Genomic DNA, 23,827 nt, shown 5'->3' with positions numbered 1-23,827 from the left:
TACCCTTGAAGGTTAGGAAAGTGCAATCTTCCACAAGGAGGTTGAAAATGTGATGAACCATACTAATGTCTACTATAGGGAATAGGGAAAATCTGGTTTTTTTGCACAGTCGTATATCTAATAAATGTTTACGAAAACTGAATAGGGCTCCTGGTTTGAGTTAAATATTAATTATGCTACTAAATCTAATGTTTGGAGCATTTAAAGGAGACAGATGCACAGCTAGGTTAAACTGATTTCTCTCAAATTCTAAAGGAAGAATAAAAAGTTTTCCATTTTTATCTTCATCTTATCAATGAGGACAATGAGAAGGAAATCAATTGATTTTATTGGATGGGGCATTTTGGGAAAAGAATTATAGCAAAAACTGTCACAATTTTCAAAATATCAGTATGTGCTTTATTCTCGACATCTCCAAGCCTTCGTGGTATTTGGAAAAAATGGTATTCCTTGGAATGATGCAGGTCAGATAGAACTGTGTTGGACTTGTGTGCTGATTTGACACTAACAAAGTGTTCCTACAGTCCCCTAATTCCATTCTCATAGACAGCTTTTGAAGTTGGCAAGCAAATTCTCCTCCCTTTATTTTACAGACGAAGTGACTGAAATCCAAAGAGGTCAAAACAACACTTATGTTTACGACTATTAAATGGCTAAGTTGAAAACAGAAATCAAAATCCAGACCTGCATCCCAGTTATTCAATTCCAGTTCCTCCACAGCGGGCGGAACGTGAGCCCATTTTCCAAGACAACTACCTTGGTAGTAAATCCTCCTTAAACAAATCTAAACATCCATTTCTGTTGAGATAGCTTCAACTTAATCTGTTTGCACACAGGATGTACACCACGTTGGAAGCCTACAGTGCAAGACAAGTTGAAACCAAGTGACATTTTACAAATGACTCAATCCACTAGCAGATCAGAGATAAAATTACAAGCTTACCAACTCAGGATTCATGCTGCCTCTTGGCTCACCTGAAACGGGTAGGAGTTTCAAATCTGACATGGCTTTTATTTCATGAGCCACAGTGCCTTACGTAATGTAGGCTGCAGAAAGCGACACCTAATTGGATGAGCGCCCATGTCAGAGCCCATGCTCACATATGGGAAAACCTCAGAAGGCTCAGATGAAACTAATGATTGTAAGATGGGTAGACACTGAAATGATCTGACATGAATCAGGGGAAATGCTTTGAATTAACTAGTCTGAGCAGTAATGCTGACAAAAATAAATCATCCCCTGGCCACTTTTTGTCAGTTTGGTTGTCATTTATATTTTGAAAGCCAGAGAATGCATCTCTTTGTACTCTTTAAACATCGACAATCTATTTAATTCAATCTAAATGTGAAAAAAACAGAATTAACTCCTAAGTGCTGCTTCTCATCTTTATGGTATTTTAACCCAGCTTCTAGCAGATTTCACTGTGGAACAGAGGTACATTGTTGAGTGGTTCTGTTTATGAACCTGCAGTTCCCTCCTGGAGATGGTGACGATGATTACACTTAGCTGAAATACTTCAAGTGTAAGACAACCAAGGCAGCACAAGCAAATGATGGGCGAGGGCATCAGCAATTAAAAAACACCCTCTTGGGCGGCGGCGGGCGGGGAGGGCGTGCGCTGGCGGAGAGGTGTCAGGGGCTTAGGAAGGCAAGTGGAAGGTCGTCCCCCGCGCGCCCGGCGCGCCCAGCTCTCCGGCCCAGGCAGCGCAGTTGGTCGGCTGTTCCTTCTGCAGGGACGCGTACTGAGCTGGAAGATGTTATTGTGAGCGCTGGTGCCGCAGGAGGTGGCGCGGCGGATGTGACTTGAACGGCAGACCGTCCGCATGCTGCCAACTTTTATCTCCCAGATCTCTGGGACAGCGGAGCAGAGGACCCCGCAGCGCCCCGCATCTCCCTCCTCCCGCGCGCCCAGGCCACAGCCTGCGGTCGGTGGCCACGCGGCAGGCAGCCGCAGCCGGGGTGGGACTGCGGGGGCATCGCCCTGGGGGACCTGGCGGGCGCAGTCGCGCCTCTGCCTCCGGTCAGCAGCCTCTCGCCTTGGGGAACCCGGCTATGTAGGAGTTGCGGAGGCTCAGGTTCTTTCCCGAAGCCGGGAGGATGCCGGCCTCGCGCCCTGACAGCCGCTGCTCCACGGCCGCCTTGCAGCCCGGCTCTCCGCGCCGCTCGGCGCGCCCGGCCCGGGTACCCGCCACTCCGTGCTGGGGCGCGCCGCCTGCCTCCCAGCGCGGTCGCTTGGGGAAAGCAGGCGCCCTTGTCTTCAGCCCTGCGTCAGGCTGATGCTTCCCTCTGGTCCAGGGCCGAGCTGCAATAGTGAAACCTGAGGCTGTCCGTGAGCTGCTCCTTGCCTTTCGGTGCCTTCTAGTCGGCTCACAAATAACCCTCTATCTTACATTTTTAAAAACCTGGCAAAGTCTAATGGTAAGAAGCCGGCATTACTTTCCCTGGACGCAGCACGTGAAGGGCTAGGAGATTTGTGTTGACCCTTCACTTAGAATCTTCCTTCTTGGATTATCTTGTTTGAGAGTCTTGTTAAACCCAGTTAGGGAACCCTCTTGGTAAAGTGGGCCCTCAGCTTCTAACCTTACTGGCACTGGGATGGGATGCTGCCATCTTATAACTTGAGATTTAAGTATGGTGATGAAAAAGGAATTCAGGATATTTTTTTTTTTTTGCTTTACATTAAAAAGAATTCTCCAACCCCCTCTTAAAAAATTAAAACAGATAATAAGAATTTCATTAGGTGTTTAAATGAGCCTTCACATCACCTGATACTGAGTGAATGAAACATAGCAGAGACTGAAATAAATAAATAAATAAGAAAATGATGGGCAGAACAGTAACCTAGGATATAAAAGCTCCAAAGAACCTAAAATAGGCATCTCTACATAAAATTCTTTGAGGACCCAGACTTTTCATAACTTTTGGCCTAAAGACCCTCAAGAGATGAATATTTGTGTCACTCACTGGAATAAATATCAAGGGCTTCCCAAAGCCTAGAGTAATCAGTGAAAACCCCTTTAACCTGGTATCTGAACCCCTTCAACTTTCCAGTTTGCTGCCTGCCCTCAAGACCTGCTTGCCCCCTCCCATAGTCTCATGGCATTGATTGTGCCCTGAATGTTCAGCTGTCCTAGGACACGGCTGCCCTTCCGTTCCTTGCTGCCTTTCACAGGCTCTTCTCTAAGTGCCTATCTTTGCAGTGACTTTCACTCAGGTTCCAAGGCCAGAGTGATGTTCTTGAGAACCTTCTGCTTCTCCCGAGGCAAAGTGTGGTAGGCAAACTGTAAAGGCCCCTCTTTACATACCTCTCAGCCTATAACTCCATAAGTTTTATTTGCACAACAAAATCTGAAGGGCCCCATGTCCCAAGCATTGAGCTAGGTGCTAGCAGTATAGAAATTAATTAAAATAGTCCCCACCAGCAAGAAAAAATAAACAAATAAATAAAATAATGAAAACCACCCTCTTGTAGATGAACCAATGTTGGAGACACTGCTTTGATTATGGGTATGCCCCGCTGTTAGTTCTGGGTAACATTCGATCATCTAACTTAGTCTAACGTAGGAGAAAATTGCCATGATAGCTTGTGTTATTTACCATTAGATCAGACAAGGACAAAAGAAAAAGCTCATTCAGACAGTTTTAACAATCGAAGTTAACATTTTGTCAGACAAATACATCACTGTTTTAACAAAGGAAAGCGCAGCGGCTGACAGTCTCATGTGGGCATGTTTGGTTTGTCAGGGAGCGCGCTCCTTAAGAAGAAAAATGAAGAACAAAAAGGAACTAACCTTTTAAAGCGTTCTAGGTAATAAACACTTTACATAATTATCCTATATGATTTTCACAATCACCGTGAAAAGTAGGCACTATTTTCTCTACTTCACATTTGAGGAAATTAAGTTTCCTTAAGGACCAACCACTTGCCAAAGGTCACGTATATAGTAAGCAATAGAGCTAATTCCTAGTCAGGTTGCCCCCAAAGCTCATACTTTCCTTTATATAATGCAGCCATTATTGTATTACAGTGTTTTATAAAAGACTTGGTTACTTAAATGAAGGTACTCATATTTTTTATTACAAAATATATACTATTAAGTCAGAAACTACTGAATTAATTAATGGAAGAAAATATTTCACAAAGGACTTTCTGAACATGGGTACCCTGGAATTATATAACTTTAGTTTTCCACTCTCTAAGTCATGATAAAGGCAACTTTATTTCTCAGTATGGGGATCATTTTCATTGCATGTTCTAACATAACTGTGGGAAAAAAAATCATCAATACTATAAAAGGATTCAGACAAGTCCATTCTGGGTAGGTAAATTTTTAAAGCTTAATAGAAACATTTTTCAGAAAACTAGTGCTCCATTCTTATCTACTATTTGAAGGCAGCAAACTTTAGGGATCTTCAAAGCCAGTCTTAGCACATACAGGTATGTTTGCCCCAAGGTAAAGGTGTAAACACTGGGAGATGCAGACCCTGAGATTACCTGAAGATGGCATCCATCTCAAGGCTGTTTGTGATTTGTATCAGGACTCTTTAAATTTGCAAGCACTGTAACAAACTCTATTCTACCGATGGGAAATTTGTGCCATGTTGGTAAATAATTCTTCTTTATGTAACAATATGTTTATATGTTCTTGAGATTGTGGCAGATACACCTCATCTTGGGCTGTGCTGATTCTCAAGTCATTTCCCTAAAGGGAAAAGAAAGTAAAAATGGGGTAAAACTGTTGAGGGGGAAAAGGTATAAACAGGTAAAAAGGATCTGTATTTCGATTCTCCACTTTGTAGATTATCCTCAGTAGGGTTTTAATTTCAGGTTGACTTTCCCTGCCATTCAGCATATTTCTGGTATGTATTAAAGGCAGAGAAAGCAATTTAAATAGTAGCCTTAATTAGATGCATTACAAAGTATATACTTTTTGGTTACTCATGACCTTGCTTCCCCTATTAACTAAAATAAAACATACTTGAGAGATTCATACATATATGTGATTACAAATACCTCAATTTTATAAAAGTGCACAAAAGTTGTATCTTTCAAATATACTATTTTATGGTAAATGTGGGTTGTATAGGAAATTATGGAAGAAAACTTAGAACTGTGTATTAAGCTATTGTGTTTGATTTATTTTGTTTTGTTTTTTATTTTCAAAATTGTATTAGGCTATTGTTTTAAAGGATTCTTCTATCTGGGAATAAAAACAAATAAAAAACCCCTGCAGTCTAATGTTCCCAATAGGATAATGGCACCATTATCATTTAGGTTAACCTTTTATCTTAGTTCATTCATATAAATAATATATAACTTCTCAAAATTTTACATTTTTTGAGAACCTCCTGATATATATCACCTAGATCACTTCATCTAATACTGGAAACATTCATTTTCAGGGAAGAATTTTTGTTTGTATTGATTCAGATACATGAAAGTTTCAAGTCAAAAAACAGAGCTTGGTGCTAAATGAACATGGACCCATTTGGAACCATACACTTGCATGAAATGTGTACTTTTGAGCATCTGAGCTGAGGGAAGGGCACGTGTTATGTGAAAGGCAGAGTATGAGAAAGGGGGAAAGAGCCTTTATGACAAATATAGGCTTCAGCATTTGGGGATTGCCTATAGCCCTCCAAATCCCAAAAGCAGTTTCTCGTGTATCTTTCTTACCTAAATTAGTACTTTTGAAGTCAAGATTTAACTGCACTTAAATAAACAAGTTTCCTTTTCCATTTACTTTTGCCTAATGTAAACAAAGAAATAAATGATACAACCTACTTGGAAGCAAGGAGAGATGGAAAAAATACAACTATGTAAATCAGCCATTTGCCTAAACACTTTCAGTAGCCTTATATTCTTGGGAACGTGGTCATTAAGTTTGACATTAAAATTCCAAGCTGGCTCTAAAAATCTCCTTTATCTTTAAAACCCAATGAATATACTTAGTCTTCTAGGTATGTCTGAATGAACCATAAGACTGGCATAAAAAAATTACCGAGATATGACATTCTTCTCTAGTAGTAAGTAAATGAATGTTAAACTAACCAAGTAAGGAATAACCTAAAATAACGTGAGTGTAAAGCAGTTAAATACAAATGATGCACTCCGTCATCTACCTCTGAGATAATCATAAGCTGGAGTACGTGTTCTGTATCTTCTTCCTCTTCTTTGAGGTTGTAGGATATGGGAAATGTCAACTGTCCTCCAGCTGCTGTGAGCTACAAGAGAGGAGACATGTAATCATTACAGGACAGGAGATGGGCTATTAAATCATATTTTACTTATTATTTTAAAATCACTTTATTGCTTTAGAGGGCAGGATATGGAAGAAATAGAAATCATGAGCGTGCCGAGTGAGAACAAGAGACATTTCTTTGGAGTAACCTTTATTCGAAGCTTACCCGTCAGTGGCAAGCCTGATACAGACATAAATTCATGTATTATTTTCCCCAGTATCACGTGCTTGCTGAAATAAGTTGGATGGAACCAAACACAGCTCCTTCTGCAATTTTCCTAGTCTGTAGCTTGAGCTTTACAATTCCGAAGTGGAGAAGAATCTTTGTTAAAACAGAGATTTCTACCCATCCCTGAGGGTCACTCACTTTCTGTTGATCTGAATGCTTTGAAAAAAGACAACACTCCTTTTCTCAGGCACTCTACATAGACTATAAGCTAAACTGGGAAATGTTGCTGGTCAAAGGAAAAGAAAATCACAGCAGCAAACTTTATATTATGATGAAATTCAATCAAAACTCCTAAAGAAGATATACTTTCCCTTGTGTAATCAAATACGCTTAGTTTGAATGAATGTTTTAGTCCTTTACATTAAACAAACTTCTTTCCTTCCAATATGCACACCGAGCCCCATACAACGTATACTTGAAATTTACATCTTCTGACATTGACAACCTTGTAGAAAGAAAGGGGGGAAAATAGGAAAACAAGGTCATTTACTGGAAAGGAATCAACACTGGAGCTTGAGTGACAGGTTCAGTGCAAATGCTGCAGTGCTTTTTAAAAAATCCCACTCCAGCATTGTAAGTAGGCATTCATAATACAAAGCTGATGATTCTGCCATTTCCTCCATGCTGACAAGCAAAGATCCAGCACAGCAGACTGACCACAAAGCAATTCTTGGTGATGCTCTGGGTGGAGGAGGAGGAACCCGGATTCCTCTCAGGGTTTCCATAGGGAAAAGAACATCACTCATCATGGCTGATTAAACAGGGTTTTAAACTGCAGCTCCTCAACACCTTCTAAGAGCTCATTACATGAGCCCTATGAGGAACTCAAGCTAACAGCATCAGTGTAGGTGTGGTTCACAGTAGGCAGCCTCTGCTATGCTATGAGTGGAAGGATGTTACACTGATTTGGAATCCCTCCTCCAAACCCATCACTTCTGGGGAATCATGAGAAAACATCTTAAGACCCTAAATTGAGGAATATTCTATGAAATACCTGACTAATACTCTTCAAGAGTGTCAAGGTCATGAAGTACAAGGAAAGAGAAATTGCCATGGACTGGAAGAGATTGAAAGGCATGAGGCTAAATGAAACACTTGTTCTGGGAAGGATCCTGAAATGGAAAAAGGACAGGCAGGGAAAAAATGCTGTTATCTGAGGAAAGTGTGTCATTTAGTTGACAGTATTGTGTGAACACTAACCCCGTAGTTGTGCAAAGGTGCTCCTGTTCCGGAAGATGTTACCAGAGAGGGGCCCGGCATCATGGAAACTCTCTGTGCTTTGCCACATTCTGTAAATCTTAAGTTATTCCAAATTTTAAACTTTATTATTTTTAAAAGAAGCAAACTCTAAAATCAAGAAGAGGTTGGAGATACCTCCCAATGCAGCTGACAACTTAGTAAGAGATAGAAAAGAAAGAGCACAAGAACTGAAAGGAGAGAGAAATCTTTTTCACAAACCACATGATTTTTGGCATAAATCCAAAATAACTGCCAGAACAATGATTAAAATAAAGTAGCTCAGCAAGTTTGCTAGGTGTAAGATTGATACTAAGAATTGATTGCATTTCTATATACCAGCAATATACAATTAGAAATGTTATTTTCAAAAAGGGACTTTAGCAAGTCTATTAAGGACCACAGAAATAAACCCAAATAATGATGCATCACATATTTATAAAAGATTTATAAATCCTTATAAAGAATATTTTAAAACCATGTGGACAATACAGAAGACCAGAATAAAAGGAGAAACAAGGTTCTCAAGGATAGGAAGTGTCATTACTATAAGAATGTCAATTCTTTTCCAAATGATCTATTAAATAGCCAGAGAGTCCATTAAAAACTGAGCAGAAGGCATGAGTAGGCATTTCACAGAGAAGGAAATCTGAGTAGCCAATAACAATATGAAAAATTCTCAGCCTCATTAATAATAAGAAAAAATAAGTAGAACTTAACACTGAGGTACAATTTTAAACTTACTATATTACCCATAATTAGAAGAATGCCAAATCAAAAGGCTGGGGAGAATGCAGAAAAACAAATGTTTGTATACTGTCGGTAGAAGTGTAAATTGGTCACTTTTAAAAATAATTTGATTGTCTCATAAAGTTGAAAGTATTTATGTCTTAAGACATGGGTACCATTCTTAGCTACACTCAGAGAACGTTTTCTTGCACTTTTGGAGAAAGAGAACTGGCTATTTCAGCCTCTTCAGCTAAAAGTTCAGCAAAGTAGAAGATTCCAGAAAGACTGCCTATTTATACAACGAAATACTGTCCATCAAGAAAAGCAAATGATTAAAGCTATCCACATCGACGTGAATTGAAAAACATCCTAGTACTACTTAGTTTGCTTGCTCTGAAATGCATACTGCGTCACAAAAGTGAACACACACACAGCATGATCCCACCGGGAGATACTGCAAAAGAAACAAAAAGTAACTTACTTTTCATAGGATAGTACAGAGGGAAATCTGTACATGCAGTAAAATTATACAGAAAATCAGGAGACAGTTAAAAAAGAAAAATTAGGACAATGATTATGTTACAGGACTAATAAGAAGGTACCATCAGGCTGGCAAAAGGAAAGGGATTTCAGAACCATCAGAAGAGCCACTTTTCTGGAGTGGAGTCTCATGCTGAGTGACGCTGAGTCCCACCCGAGATGAGGCATTCTGGATGATACTTTATTGTTTATTATCTGATGACTAAATAAATGCATCACAGTCATCCACACGTGCACCTCCAGTACTGCCTCTCCTGCTATGTAAACCACCAGGTGTGCAGGGGCCACGTGGCCCTCCTGGCCCGGACCTGCGGGGATGGAAACAGAGAGCACTGGTCCTCAGTTAGTGCTGTCATCAGTCCCTTGTCTCTGACCCAGGAGGCTCAGGTCTGCAGTCAGCATCCATGCAGCTGTGCTAGGCTAACTTGCTACAATGCGGGGAGGGCAAAATCTCAAATCCTTTGCAATTTTTTACAGTATTATGTAACCCTCTGCATGAAGAGAAGGCAAGAGCTGCAGTATAACATGATGACAAACCATTTACAGCAGTGTGGGGAAAATGGATTTTAAAAATCTGTTTAGTTAAAAACTGTGAATGAAATCTAGCACTGCTCACTTCACCTCTCTGGCCCCTGTGTCCTTATCCATAAAATGAAGGGCTGGACAACACCATCTCTAAAGACAGCGAGGACAACTCCTAGTTCTCAAAGGCTAAGATTACAGATCTAAGGGGAAAAATAGCTTGAGATGCAGAGCCACAGAAAGAAACTGAAACAAAATGTAACTTGCTATAAATGGTAAAGATACAAATTGTGGTGACAGCAAGTATAAAGTTTATTTCATCTGGACTGAAATATTTATCTATAATATACCATAAAGTAAAAATTCTCTTTTAACTTGTATATCAAAGAGAAAATAAAGAACCCTGCAAAGAAGCACAAGGAAAATATTTTCATGATACACAAATGCCACTGAAGTCAACAGTCTTCCATAAGACCACCCAATCTTGACAAGTGTATTCACACAGGATTTATGGAGTAATATTTGTATGCCATACGGTAGGTGGTCTTTTGCCTGGGTGAAATATTCCAGCTGACTTTGGTTCATGAGCACTTCTAGGAGAATTACGGTGAATTTCTACCTGGCCAACTGGAATGTTAGCCAAAATTTCTAATTCTACTTTCAGAACTGTATTGCTCCCTTCAATGAAACATTCAAACTTCTTTGTCCTGTGTGTGTATGTATCTATATGTGGATCTATATCCATGCATACTGCTTTTCCCTTTAATAGTTTACCATTTATTTTATTGACTTGGCCAAAAGGAAGCTCAAACGTAAAATTTTCAGCACTAACTGTAACTCTGGCACAACTGCATCCCTTTACTGGGCTTTTTGTTCTCTATTCCTTATTTTATTACATTTAAAAAAATTTATTTATTTTGACTTTTTCTTTGTGGGGGAGGTAATTAGGTTTATTTATTAGGATTGAACTTTTGCACATGCTAAGCAGATACTCTACCACTGAGCTATACCCTCCCCCCTCTATTCCTTATTTTAAATCATTTTGCTCTATAGGTATTTTTGACCGTATAGTACCTCAAATTATTTTCAAAAGTAGACAGAAACATATCTTAAATAAGGTTGTAAATTTCTTGGCTTATCAGAAAAATATAACAGAAAAAAAGATGACACTGAAAATCACATCATCGAAGTGAAGCAACTTGGAAGACTGTTAAGAGTTGTTACACTCTGTTGGCATTTTGTGTGATAACTTACTTGCATATGTCATCTTCTGGGTCTTCAAGCCCAAATCTTTTATCAAATGTGAGTTGTATCCACACACTTTCCTCTACTGCTTCCAATCTCTACACCAAGACCATATTTTTGGGGTAAGTATGAGGGAACCTCAGGCTGTGAATACTTCTATTAGTAGAAACAATAATAATTCACTCATGCTAGGGATCTTGTACTCCTAAAAGTAAAAACACAGGCATGAACACACACTTAGACATTTCAAAAATCTTAAGTTTCAAATTAACTTCTGAAAAAGTTATCCAATACAAGCCCAAAGTTTTACATGAACCATAATTACTAAATGCTCCCAATCTTTAAATGACCTTGAAGACCACAAATGAGGTCAAAATAATGGTCTCAATTTCTTGTTGTAAGGAAATTATTGGCACTCTATGAAGATATTTTTAAATTATAAGAAATGCTGCAGGACTTATCAGTGACTTTAAAAGGCTCAAATGAATTTTAAATTTCTAAGAGGAGACTACAATATAAAATAGTTTCCAAGTTTACTAGGCACAGCAACCTTTTACACTGTGAAATGCTAAAATACGTTATTAATAATACCTCTTTCTTTTGGTTAGATTGCCAAGGGGAGAGATGAGGAGAAGGGCACATTAGTATTGTTGAGAGAAAACTGTTCTTATATCCACCCACTTGAGAGTTAATAATGAGATGAAACATGGAACTTATATTTGGAAAATGAGCAGCTGTTTATCTACACAAAGAAAATCTACAAAGTAAGAAAATTATGCTCTTTTGGGCCATTAAAATCCAATCCACTTAAGTATGCTAAATTTCAGTAAAAAAAAAAGTTTTAAACAATCTTTTACTCAATCTCTAAAACAATTTAAGAATCCTAAACTGGACCTCAAAGTCATATTCCTGACAGTTTGTTTTTTGTTTTTTGGTGCTACTTTTATATACTCGTAAAGTTGGGACAATTTTAAACTATACCAGTACCTCATTGGTTTTAATGATTCAGAGATACACTTCATAATACTGAATGTTGTATTTTCAGTATTATACAGAGATAAGAATATTGATATGATATGGTATGATATGATATGATATTATAATCATATGCACCATGTTTTCCTTTATTTGTCCTTCTCTCAACATCCAGTCTCAAGAAATGCGTAGTTACCTGCAGAAATACAACAGGTTTCTCACTTTATTACTCCTTTAAGGCATGTCCCATCAAATTGTGTGACAGTTGTCTAAGGCCTATTAAGTCACATGACATTTTACACTAAACTACATTTTTCTTCTTTTTTCTTTCTATTATATTTTTCTGCCTTTTCCTCTTCAATTTTTTCACTCCCACACCCTAATCCCCTCTTGGTTTTTATTGAAGTGTAGCTGATTTACAATGTTGTGTTAGTTTCAGGTGTACAGCTAAGGGATTCAATCATTATATATTTATATATATATTCTTTTTTAGATTCTTTTCCATTATAGGTTGTTGCAAGACACTGAATATAGTTCCTGGCCATACAGTAAGTCCTCGTTGTTTATTTCTTTTATACATAGTAGTATATATCTGTCCATCATAACTCCCTTTTAACCAAAGAATTCCCTGGTGCCCAGTCTCCGTACTCATTTTTTTAAACTCTGTATGCTCTCTATATGATTTCACACTGATAATCTCACTTCCCATTCTGGAAGGCAGATTCTAAGTGACCCGACATCCCTCATGTGTGTATGACCCCTGCCTGGAGGGGGTGGGAGCTGTGAGGAGGATGGACTGTGACTCCCCTGATCAGATGAGTTAACTCTGACTTAATCAAAAGGTAGACTGTAGGGTGGGCCTCACCTAACAGGGTGAGCATGTGACAGAAGCCAGGCCCCTCCTAAACTCACAAGTTCAGAGTGGGAGAGAGACTCAACAGGAGGGAAAGTCTGTGTTTTGCTGGCCTTGAAAAGGGAAGCAGTCAGGTGCCAAAGGTGTGGGAGCTGAGTGCTAGCAGGAAGGCCGGGACTCCATCCTGAGGCCTCCATGACTTGGAACCAAACTCTTCAGCAGCCTCCAGAAAGGAACTGAGTCTGGCTCATACCTTGGTTCAGTCTTGCAGACACTCTGAGCAGAAGCCCAGTGGCCCAGTGCCTGGACTCCTGAGTCCCAGAGCTGAGAGCAAGCAAGGGGTGTTTGAAACTGCTGGTTAGTGGTCCTTTCTTATATAACAGGAGAGGACTGCTACATCTTACACTACGCACAAAGACGGCTGCGAGTACTTCCTCTTGCCCCCAGTCTTCAACAGCAGTTACGGTGATGGTCATGGCAACAACATTTCACTTAGTATTTACGTGACTCAAAATACCTATTTCACACGGATAGAATGCAATTTAGGACTACTGCTCTAAGAAACTTCTTGAATTGAAAACACAACGTCAAGGGTCATTCATTAGTTAGACTATGATCAGGGTTAAAGCATACCTGTTTTGATATACATTACTATATATAAAACAGATAAACAACAAGGACCTCCTGTATAGCACAGGGAACCATATTCAATTTCCTGTAATGAGCTGTAATGGAAAAGAAACTGAAAATGTACATATGTATGTATATGTGTAACTGAATCACTTTGCTGTACACCTGAAACTAACATTGTAAATTGACTACACTTCAATAAAAAATAAGAATAAAAAATAAAATAAATTAAAAAGAATACCTGTTTTTGTTTGTTTTTTTTTTTCAGAGTGATGAAAGCTTTCGGAGTTGCTGTCATTTGCACGAGAACTCGACAGAGCTATTTTGCTCTTACTCCAGGACACCGTTTTATAACGTTACACATGGTGGTTAACAGCACTTCATAAATGTTGAGAGTAGGCATGAAATTAATCAGATGGGAGGAATTCAGAAGTGTTTTCATATTTGTTTCAGTGCTTTTTCAGGTCAAATTGCAATGCTTTCAAATAAATCATTACAAATATAACGTTTTCTTTTGTTATTTCCAGTATTTTACATAGTTGATGGATAATCATGGTGCTAGGGCTTTAGATCTGTCATCAGTGACACATTCTGCCCTATGGTCAGATTTTCAGCATTTGTTCTGCTAGATGGTAGAGGACGTTTTCTGTTGCTGGTGGAAGTTATCTCTGCTTTAGTGCCTCATAATTGAGCACTCACTTTTCTCCATCACCGGAAACTTCCAAAAATGGAGCCAGGTTGGTGAAAATTTCTTTTGTTTTTAGGGAAATATGCTGTATATCTTGGCTGTCTGATTTCTCTGGCTCTTCTGCCAACTGGACAATTAACTGACCGATTTCTTTATGCAGTTTGCCCGTTGTCCTGACCTCTTAAAGCAAGTTTTTTGTTCTCTTTTGCAGGTGGAGCACTGGTAATCTCACTAACTGCCAGGTTCACAAACACATCAATCAGGTCTGATCTGTTCCTCACCTCCAAGTCTACAAATCCTGCAACGTAACCTGGGCACATCTGCAGGGCTTCCAGTTTATCAGTGTCGATGTGCACAAGGAGTGAAGAATGGTCCAGTCTTGTTGATGTCACACCAGGACAGGCAGAGTCCTGGTAAACCCCTGGATGGCTTCTATTTTGGGGTGATAGAAGACAATTCTTTTCTTTAGCATCAGTGCTGTGTCTAAGATAATGGTTTCCATTCCAGACTGAGATACAATGTCTTTGATGGAGACTGAAAGGTATGCCTTTTGGGCATCAAAGTCCTTGCTGAGAAAAGAGCCATTTTCTTCACTCTGGCATATCCCCTTCATGAGAAATGCTATGTAACTCTCTGTCATCTTAACAGGGCTCCCGTGTTTCAGGTACATTCTACACAATACCCTAGTGAAGGTGGCATATTTCTCTGGATTAAAATCTTTGGCCAGTCAGAACAATAGAAAAAAAGAGTCACCTTTTTCAAAATGGAAGAATCTGGAACTTCAACTGTTGTGATATAAAACCATGTTCTTCTGTACTGACCAAAGACGAAGGGGTGGAGAAGTTTACTTTCATCTGTAAGGCAGCATTTTCTCAGCGGCAGATTCCTTAAAGTAGCTGTCATGCAAGGATAACACCACACCCACAGAACTTCTCCATTTGTGTCCTTTTCAGTCAGCCTGATTCTGAGCATCAGCTGAGTGTCTGCAGCCACAGTCGCAGCCACCTTCCGCCGCTGCCCCCGTAGCACACCTGTTTTATTGTTAAAACACCTAACATGATTTTAATAAGTTGTAATTATGATTCCTAAAGCAAGTTTTTTGTTCTCTTAAACTGGGATGTTTCTACAGCACGTGTTATTTTATACTGTCTAATTTTTAATTAGAAAGACAAGATAATGACAAACGTAGTTTACTTTGCATACATTCAGTGCGTATCATGGGGGCGTATCATCATAGTAGTAAATACACTTTAAGTGCCACAGGATTTTTAAATTAAATAGTTTAATTTAAGCTGCACTCTTCCCAGTGCCTAAACTTGTCCCCAACAACGAGTAGCCTGAGCAGAAGCAGGCTCCCTCTTATTGGGTACTAATGTTCAATACAGCCATCGGCTATGTTACCAAATATGAGATAGTTCATACTTCTCCTATGCACATCACTAACCACCACGACTCATCTCCTAAGAACACAGATGAATTCTCCTCTATACTGACAAATTTTTTAAGAAAATGATAATTTACTACTAAAATTAAATCAATATAGTCAGTTTTCAAAGAATGCTTTTAAAAAATGACATTTTTCCCACTGCCTAAATATTAATACAATAATCCACATATTTCCAAGGTGTTTTAGAGCAGTACTTTATATGAAGAGTCCTTCTCACATTGGCAACTAGTATTTTTAAATGAATTAATTTTTTCAAATCAGATCTGTTAAAATTTACTATTTGCCCCAGTCTCCGAAAAAAAAAAAATAAGAGAGAGAGAGAGAGAACCTCATATCATTCAAGGCACTCTACAAATATAGCAGTGTTTAGTCTCATATGCAGTCTAAAAAACTACATGGCTACTAAAAGATCTGAATTCTATTTTGTATTTCTAGTCAAAAAAGCTCATGACTAAAGTGTATATTCTTAAATTATGTTTACATTTTTTTCTTTATAATTCAGAATTCCATTAAACTATAATTAAACATAATTTAGAGACTAAAAGGCTAGCCCTTATTTGTGGTAAAAGAATTGTAAATGTCCTTTAAAGTTAAATTGTTCCTCCCCCAAATCATCTCAGAATGCAGTGAGATTTGCACCAAATGCATCTGATTTGCGCATGACTGATGTTTTACGTAAATTTCAAACAACCAGGCCTATAATCAAAAAAAGGAGAAGGGGAAGGGGATGGGGAAGGGGAAGAAGGAGGAAGGGGGCGGGAGGAGGAGAAGCAAAAAACTACTGGGTCCTACCAAGCTAAGACTCTGCATTTATAGTTCAGTTGTTTGAAAAATCATCTTTTCAAACATACAACTTTACTAGGGCTTTAGGAATGAGACAGGGACGGATTTTCTGACTACTTTATGGAATGTTTGCTTTTCCTATGTTCAGTGAACAGCATGCTCAAAGAAAGTACCAATGCAATAAAACAAATGTTTGTAGCCAAATCATTATTTACAACACGCTCCTTGCAATGTCCCCTAAATGGGAATAAGTCTTGTTTATTTACATAATCAGATGAGCATGAAATATGAAAATACAGATAAACACTCAATTTAAAAAATTAACATTATACACCATTTCATATTATCCTGCCCAACTCCCCTTAAGGCAGAAGCACTGAAAACTAACATGAAACAAAAACAGAAAAGGAAAAGAAATGAGATTAATAAAGTAAATACTGTAAAACTGTCAACTACGCACAGACACACACAATTCAGTTACAAAGAGTCATTACACATCTGTATGTATTCAGTAAGCTTAACATTAAAATCAAAGCAGTTTTGTAATATTTGCCATGCATTTCATACTGTTAGTCCCTTTAAGATTTATTTATTATGAATGAAAGAGGGTACGGATAAGACAATCATAAAAAGCAACTTAAAACGTAAATACCTGAAGAAGTTGTATTATTTAAAAAGATAACATCAAGAAAGAAGTTTCTGGACAAGACAGACTTCATTAAGACAGATCAATCACCCATGCCATTCTCCATGCTAGTGTTTTAAATTGACAGTAACAGAAAAGAACTGGAGGATTAAGAATGGAGTAAGACGCATGCCACCAATCTTGATTTAGTGTCAGAGTTCTCAAGAATCCCAGGTCCTGTTCCTTAGGATGTGTCACCTGTAAACTGGTGGATTTCACAGATGTCTTATGAGATTTCTGATGCACTTACTTCCAATATATGTTATCTCCAAATTGTGTTAGAAAAGGTATTTCTGTAATAGTTGCATCTATTTCCAGATCCTTCCTTGATAAATGTACATATTCATTGGTCTTATTTGTGCTTTGCTCTGTTCATTTTTTTTTCCTGCCTGTGATAATCCTTCTTTATCTTAATCTTGCTAGTTTTTATATGGCTATTTCTATTTTCAATCTCATTAACTCTCAATTAACAAATTTCACTTTTAACAAAAGTTAATTAAACTTATATGACATATATACACATGCATATCTATATATTATACATGTATGTATGGCTAGTTTCACTGTCTCCATAAACTGGCACCTTTTTGCCTAGAAAATCCAGAGTCATCTCACTTAATCTTTTTTGATTTTGTAGAGAGAAGGCATACTTGAACTCCACAGTGCAAACAAATCACTCTCCATACACTCCAAACTATATAGAAGTACCCCATTTTCGTGCTTAATATTTTAAATTCTGATGATTAATACAAAAGTACAATAATATGCTAGACAGAAAACTCAGACTCTAGTTTTGGTTTTATCATTGGCTCAATCTACCACTCCCCATACCCTAAAACAACAGCAAAATAAAACAAAGACAATCCAAAAATTTAGTGATGTCTACCGCATACTGTTTACAAATTATAAGAATAAATGCTCGCTAAGGAAAAATAAGAGATTGTTACTTTAAATAAGCCATAGAAAACAAATATAATTATGTAAAATATGCCCAATTGAGGTTCTTGAATTTATTCTAGAAGACAGTTAATCATTTTATTCCTCGAGGGGGTGAACAGTCAAAAATTATACATTGAGAACCTATTAATATTCATACTCTGTACGGAGGTCTTGGGACACCAGAAAAAAACAATGACTTTTTCTGTTAATGGGACAACTTCTAGGACTTTGGTCTAAGAGCAGTCCTAGACTAGGTATACCAGTAAGCTCTATATTCAAACATCAAAACCCACTTCGGACGTACCCTTTTTGGCGGGATGTAATACTACACCCTCTTTGTGCGCATTCTAATCATCACGTATGAAGTGACCTCTCTCTTTTCCACCACACTCTGACCTTCTAGTGAGGTAGAAAAACTCTCGGGAAGACTGGTTTTCATGTCCATAACCCGTTCCTCGCTTTGTACCTGGCTCCTGGAACCACCTAGTTCATATTGTTGGTGTAAAGAAACTTGATATCCTAGAACATGGCAAAACAAACAAACAAACAAACAAAAACCAGTTTCACATATGACTTCAACATTTAATCTTTCATCCCTAAGTTTCCTGAGACCGCACAGGCGGTGTACAGGCGGTGCGTGGCCCGGCAGACCTACTTGTCCTCCTGCAGCTGCTTCTCGATCTTTTTGTTGGCCCCGCGCTGCGACTTCCACGCCTTCCCCGCGGTCTTACTGTTTCCGAGGCAGGCGGCGGCGGCGGCGGCGGGCCGGGCGCGGGCTCCGCTCCTCCGGGCGGAGCGCGCAGGGCGGACTGCGGGCAGCGTAGGGAGGGTGGTGGTGGTCTGACGGGGGGGAGCGCGCTGCTCCCGGCTCCTCAAACGGAAGCGTCTGACGGCCGCCGCGGGAGCCGCGGGAGCCGCGGGAGCCGCGGGAGCCGCGGGAGCCGCGGGAGCCGCGGGAGCCGCGGGAGCCGCGGGAGCCGCGGGAGCCGCGGGAGCCGCGGGAGCCGCGGGAGCCGCGGGAGCGAGCCGCCGCCGCTTTTCTTCTCTCCGCTGTGACCCTGCCGCCGCCCGGACCCAAAACGTTCGCAGTGGGCGGGGTGAAGCGGGTGCGGGGAGCGGGAAGGAGGCGGCGGCGGGGCCCACGGAATAAAAGCGTTGACGGTGGGGGGTGGGTGGGAGAGGGTGGCATGAGGGGCGGCGGCGGCGGCGGTGGCAGGCGCCCCTCCCCCTATACCCGGGAAGGGGGTTCCCTGGCCGCCTCCAGCCAGGGCCAGGACAGGCTTGAGAGATGCCCCCTCACACCACCCCCCAACCCCCTCCTAGGGCCCCAGCAGGGCCAGCCGGCTGAGGGTAGGGGGAGGGGTTAACATACTTCTTTTTAAATAAAACGTGTTCTATAATTTTACCAGACTCTGAATGCCACAATTATTTTCATTATTTTAACTCTGAAATATGAATGAGCTGCTGATAAAATCTCTGACATTAGGCCCAGAGGTAGATACACAGAAGTATAGCCACTGGGAGCCAGGTCCCACCTCAAACCACACAACAAACTCAGCCCACCTCTGGGCCTCTCAGGCGCAGGACTAAACACTTCACTTCCTATTTAAGGTGATGAGAGTTAAGATTTTTATACATTCAATCAAAATCATCACATAATAGAATATGTTTGGGATTTCCAGAAGTGGCCGTGGTTCCGGCCTGTTATCCTGGTGTGATTATCACTGGTATTCCCTTTCCATGCGCTAAAACATCTAACTTGGCATCATAAAGGCCACAACAAGTAAGATCTAGAAAATTCTTAGGGTGTTGAAGCGTGAGATATAGAAACGGTAATGATTTGACTGCATGGTATTTGGGCCTTAAGGTAATAGTAAAAACCACCTATTTTGGTTGTATACAATAGTGTAAAACATTTTAAAATTATGAAAGCGCAATTATGAGAGGAAAATAGCAATAATCTTTGTCCCTATCACCCTGCAGGATGAAGAACCAAGTTTATATACACATCATCTCCCTGAAGCCTTTGATTCATACCAATTAGTAATGAACACAAGTGTCTACACACACAGTAGCTGCACCTCTATAGGGGAACATGGTTACCCAATGCTAGTATTTTTCATTCTGCATTAAGTTGTGCGTTACTTTAGATACCACAAGGAAGCCAAAACCAGAATGGAGAACAGAGATAAATAAATTAGGATTAATTCGCTTTATAAAAGAAACATTCACTTTAAAGGTTCACTATTGATTTCATTTTTTCAATACTGAATCAACTGTTGGGCCTACGCAGGCTGGTCCGGGCCAGCTGGCTCCAAAAAGAAACTAGAATCAACCGAAAATAAGGCTTCGCTACAGGAATGGGCCAGCAAAACAAGAGCTGCTTGCTAGCTTGCAAAAAGCAGTACCTGGCCAACCGCAATAGCAGCACTAGCCGCAGGCCAGGTAGCCTAGCCAGTGGACAGTCGCCCCACACCTCCAAAGCACTAACACCTCCAACAGCTTAAAAGTCACCAATTAAAACTAACCACTACCCTGCTCCTCCAATCCCAGAGACACCCCACCTCACCCCGTTCTGCCTGACTGATCTGTAACTCAATAAAATGCCAGGGCTGTGGGGGATCAGGGAGAGACCTGGGTCCAATGTACTCCTAGCCCTGACTCCGCTGGTTGAGGGCTTGGCCGCCTCATCCCATCCCAAGCCCAACTAGCTTGCACCTTAACTCTTCACTCTTGGCTATTTTTTCCACACTGCACACCAGCAACATGGGACTCAATGTCAAGGAATCCATGCACAGTGGTCATCAGGAGACAAGGTACCAGACTTGCTCTGGGGATCCCTGGGGTTTGTCAGGCTGAGAGATGTTCAGAACCCGGGAAAGGCCTGATCACCCTTGGCCCGGCAAATATCAAAGCCTGACATCAACTCTCTCGTTGAGTTAAAACTCTTCATTTAATGTAGAAAGTTTACATTAAACATTAGGAGCTCTGAAATATTTTAAGCAGAAAAATGCATTTATAAGAGATACTATGATAAAAACTGGCTAATGTGATTAAGCACAAATTCATATTGCATACCCTATAAACAAATAAGCTTATTTAAGAAAAAATATTCAATAAAGAATCTCATCTGTTTGGAGACCCAACATCTGTCAATTTTCTGTCTCACTGGACATATAATTTATAACATTCAGATGGAGTTTACCAGCAATTTCAAACACGGAAAGCAGCTACCTATTTCTTTGTGAGTGTACAATGTCTAGACACAGTAGTGGCATTTTGATGGGAAGATGTTTAAAATTCATCAAGGATAATAATCATGAAAAGGTAATCAAATACAAACTTCCTCTGTCAAAAAGTGCAAATAAGGCCATTCGTTTATGACCTCAGAGAATGTTTAAAATATTTAAAATTCTTTTTTAGGGTAAGCTCTTGCATTAGGCCAAATAAATGATTCCTAAGAAACCAAATAGGAAGTTATTTATTTTCACCTTAATATACTTAACAATCATTAACGCTGAGAAGTGAGACTTTACTGTTTCCTACTTATATTTAGGATTTTATGTTCCAAGGTGAATGTATATAACATATACGCAATGAGACTATGAATTTCTTATTCATAACATCCAAAGGCAGGCAAAATAATAAATTTGGTCACTTCCATACAAATCATGTCCTCTCATCTGGTGTTTGGAATGTTATTAGTTAAATGCTGTCATCATTGATAAAGGGTTTGTATTTCCATAAGCAATTTTTGAGATTTGTCAGTTATATGTGTAGGAAGATCTTTGGTTTCTGGAGTAATTTCACAATAAGAGAGCAGGAATAAAGGCAGCAAACTTACACTGGACAGGACTGCCTTTCACAGGCCAAGTTTAAACCAACTTACTGCCCATGAATATTCTAACCATTCTGCCCACAGGCAAACATCACCTTCCCACCCTACACTCCACCCTCAACAACCCTCATCAGTCTTAAAGTAAAGTTAAAATGCAAATAAAATATGAGTCATAAATTAATAATAAAATACATAATTTCAGTGAGAAAATTGATTACTTATATTTTATTTCTCAAAGCAAAGACAGTTTTAATTATGATTCTGAGAATTATTACCTAATCATTTCAAGCTATTTCATGTCAGCTTCTATTATTTTATCATCATGTGGGTCTATTATAAGAAAGCAAATAAACATAAAGATGCAGATGTTGAGTAACTGGCTTGAATACAACCATTAGCGGAATTCTTCAGCCACAGCTAGTCCTAGACAGTAGTTTAAAAATCAAACCGAAGATCCAGAAGCAAGTATTCTAAAAAGACAAGCTGAAACAGAGGATGGGACAGTTTCAAGAAGATAAATATTTGAATTTTGAGTAAAAGTGCAAAATAGGGACTGGCCTGGCCTTTATCAAGTCCACCAGAAGTTCCATTTGTGAGGAGCAATGATTCTCTAACACCTCATTACCACTAGTTTCTTCAACATTATCCCCAAATACCTACTTCCCTCTCTTCTGATCTCCAGGAAAACTTTGAGGACACATCTGGCAGATGGGATGTTGTCAGACACCACAAGATTTAAGAATCCTTCTTTATGGTATTTGCACTGTCGATGTGAGTGTAATCCCCCAGCCAGCGAAGGGACCCACTGCATTTGTGACCTCCCAGCAAGAGAACAGACCTTTCTGAACAGAGCATTTCCTTGAAAGTCCTTGCCCATGAAGTGCAAGTTTGATGTTGTAGACCCTCCACCCATGTTCCCTACAAGCCCACCCACCCCTCTCCTGAAAGAAATGGAACATTGGTGAAAAAGAATGTGAAAACAAATATATGTATGTTCATGTATGACTGAAGCATTATGCTGCACATCAGAAATTGACACAACATTGTAAACTGACTTCATTGTAAACTTCAATAAAAAAAATGTGTACAGAAAAACCAATCCTAGTAACTTTTTCTGTTTAACCACTTTTTAATGGGTTATTTGTGAGATGTTTCTATTTCTACCAATGAAGTGGGAGACATTTTTACCAATTATTACTGATTTGCTGGATTCCGGCTTCATGCCACTGCTTGGAACAGGAGGGTTGATATTAATTCTATTTCTAACTGTAAGTATTCTTCCAGAATTTGGTACTCCTTCACAAGTGATAAATTTCACATTTATTTAGAGAAGATAAGAGAACATTTAAAAGGTGCTTTATCATTAGAGTTAAATAGTATGGAAAAATGAACTTACACTAAAAATAAAAACTGTTTATCCTTCACAATGAACACAGTCTCACATACATATTCATTTATTTACTTGATTATGTAGTTTAAAGTATCTGTGTGTAGTAATGAACAAGCTCTAAAGGACTATAGATTTTGCTCAGGGATTTGTTTTATTTTCATTGTTTTTGGACTAATGTATCCCCCAAAGCATAACACAGCACCTCACCCACAATAGACAATAAATAAGTACTTGTTGATTGGCTGAACAACCTAGGAGTAAAGCCCACATTTCATCTGCAGACACATTTACAAAGAACATTTAGTAGGTAAAGAGGGTGGCATATGGGTTGACCCCTGGCCCACCGCTGCTTTCTGAAGACCACTCACCTAAAGTGAATTGACCCAAGTCTCTCACTTTATAAGCAAACACGCCAGCACCCTCTTGCCATGCCATCAAATCTGTTTCTGTGGAAATCAGTTATACTACATTCATATTTGGAATGACTTCGCCATCCCTTTGAGATCCCTAAAATAAAACTGCCAGCAACTGCCGAGATTTCACCTGAAGAGCATCATATTCAGGGAAGAAGCTAGTTTTCCCTTTCTGAAACCAAAAGTCAAGTACCTGTTTTAAAAAAGAAAATCCCCATTCTCTTGTCAGACTTGAGAAACACATGTATACCCTAAACAAGGAGAAATCTGAGATTTTCTCCTTACAATTCCCTTTCTTACCACAATTTCAAGATCAAGACTTGTTTTAGTTAGCCTCAGGCTGTAACTTTTCTGTGCCAGATGAGGGGTATGAAAGGCAGTGTGCAGACCTGACTGTGAGTATTATGGTATGGTGGAAGGATCCAGTAGCACCATTATGGTGG

The 23,827-nt window shown here is 39.5% G+C and overlaps 1 pseudogene; it reads right to left on the bottom strand.

Annotated features, from left to right (window-relative positions):
* Positions 1-3,649: 3,649 nt before the first annotated feature.
* LOC102509648 lies at positions 3,650-14,903 on the bottom strand (annotated as a pseudogene).
* Between the last annotated feature and the right edge of the window lie 8,924 nt (positions 14,904-23,827).

Source organism: Camelus ferus, chromosome 8 (assembly GCF_009834535.1).
Source record: "Camelus ferus isolate YT-003-E chromosome 8, BCGSAC_Cfer_1.0, whole genome shotgun sequence".
NCBI lineage: Eukaryota > Metazoa > Chordata > Mammalia > Artiodactyla > Camelidae > Camelus > Camelus ferus.
The sequence above is the reverse complement of the archived record's forward strand: the minus strand, read 5'-3'. Positions and strand labels throughout refer to the sequence as shown.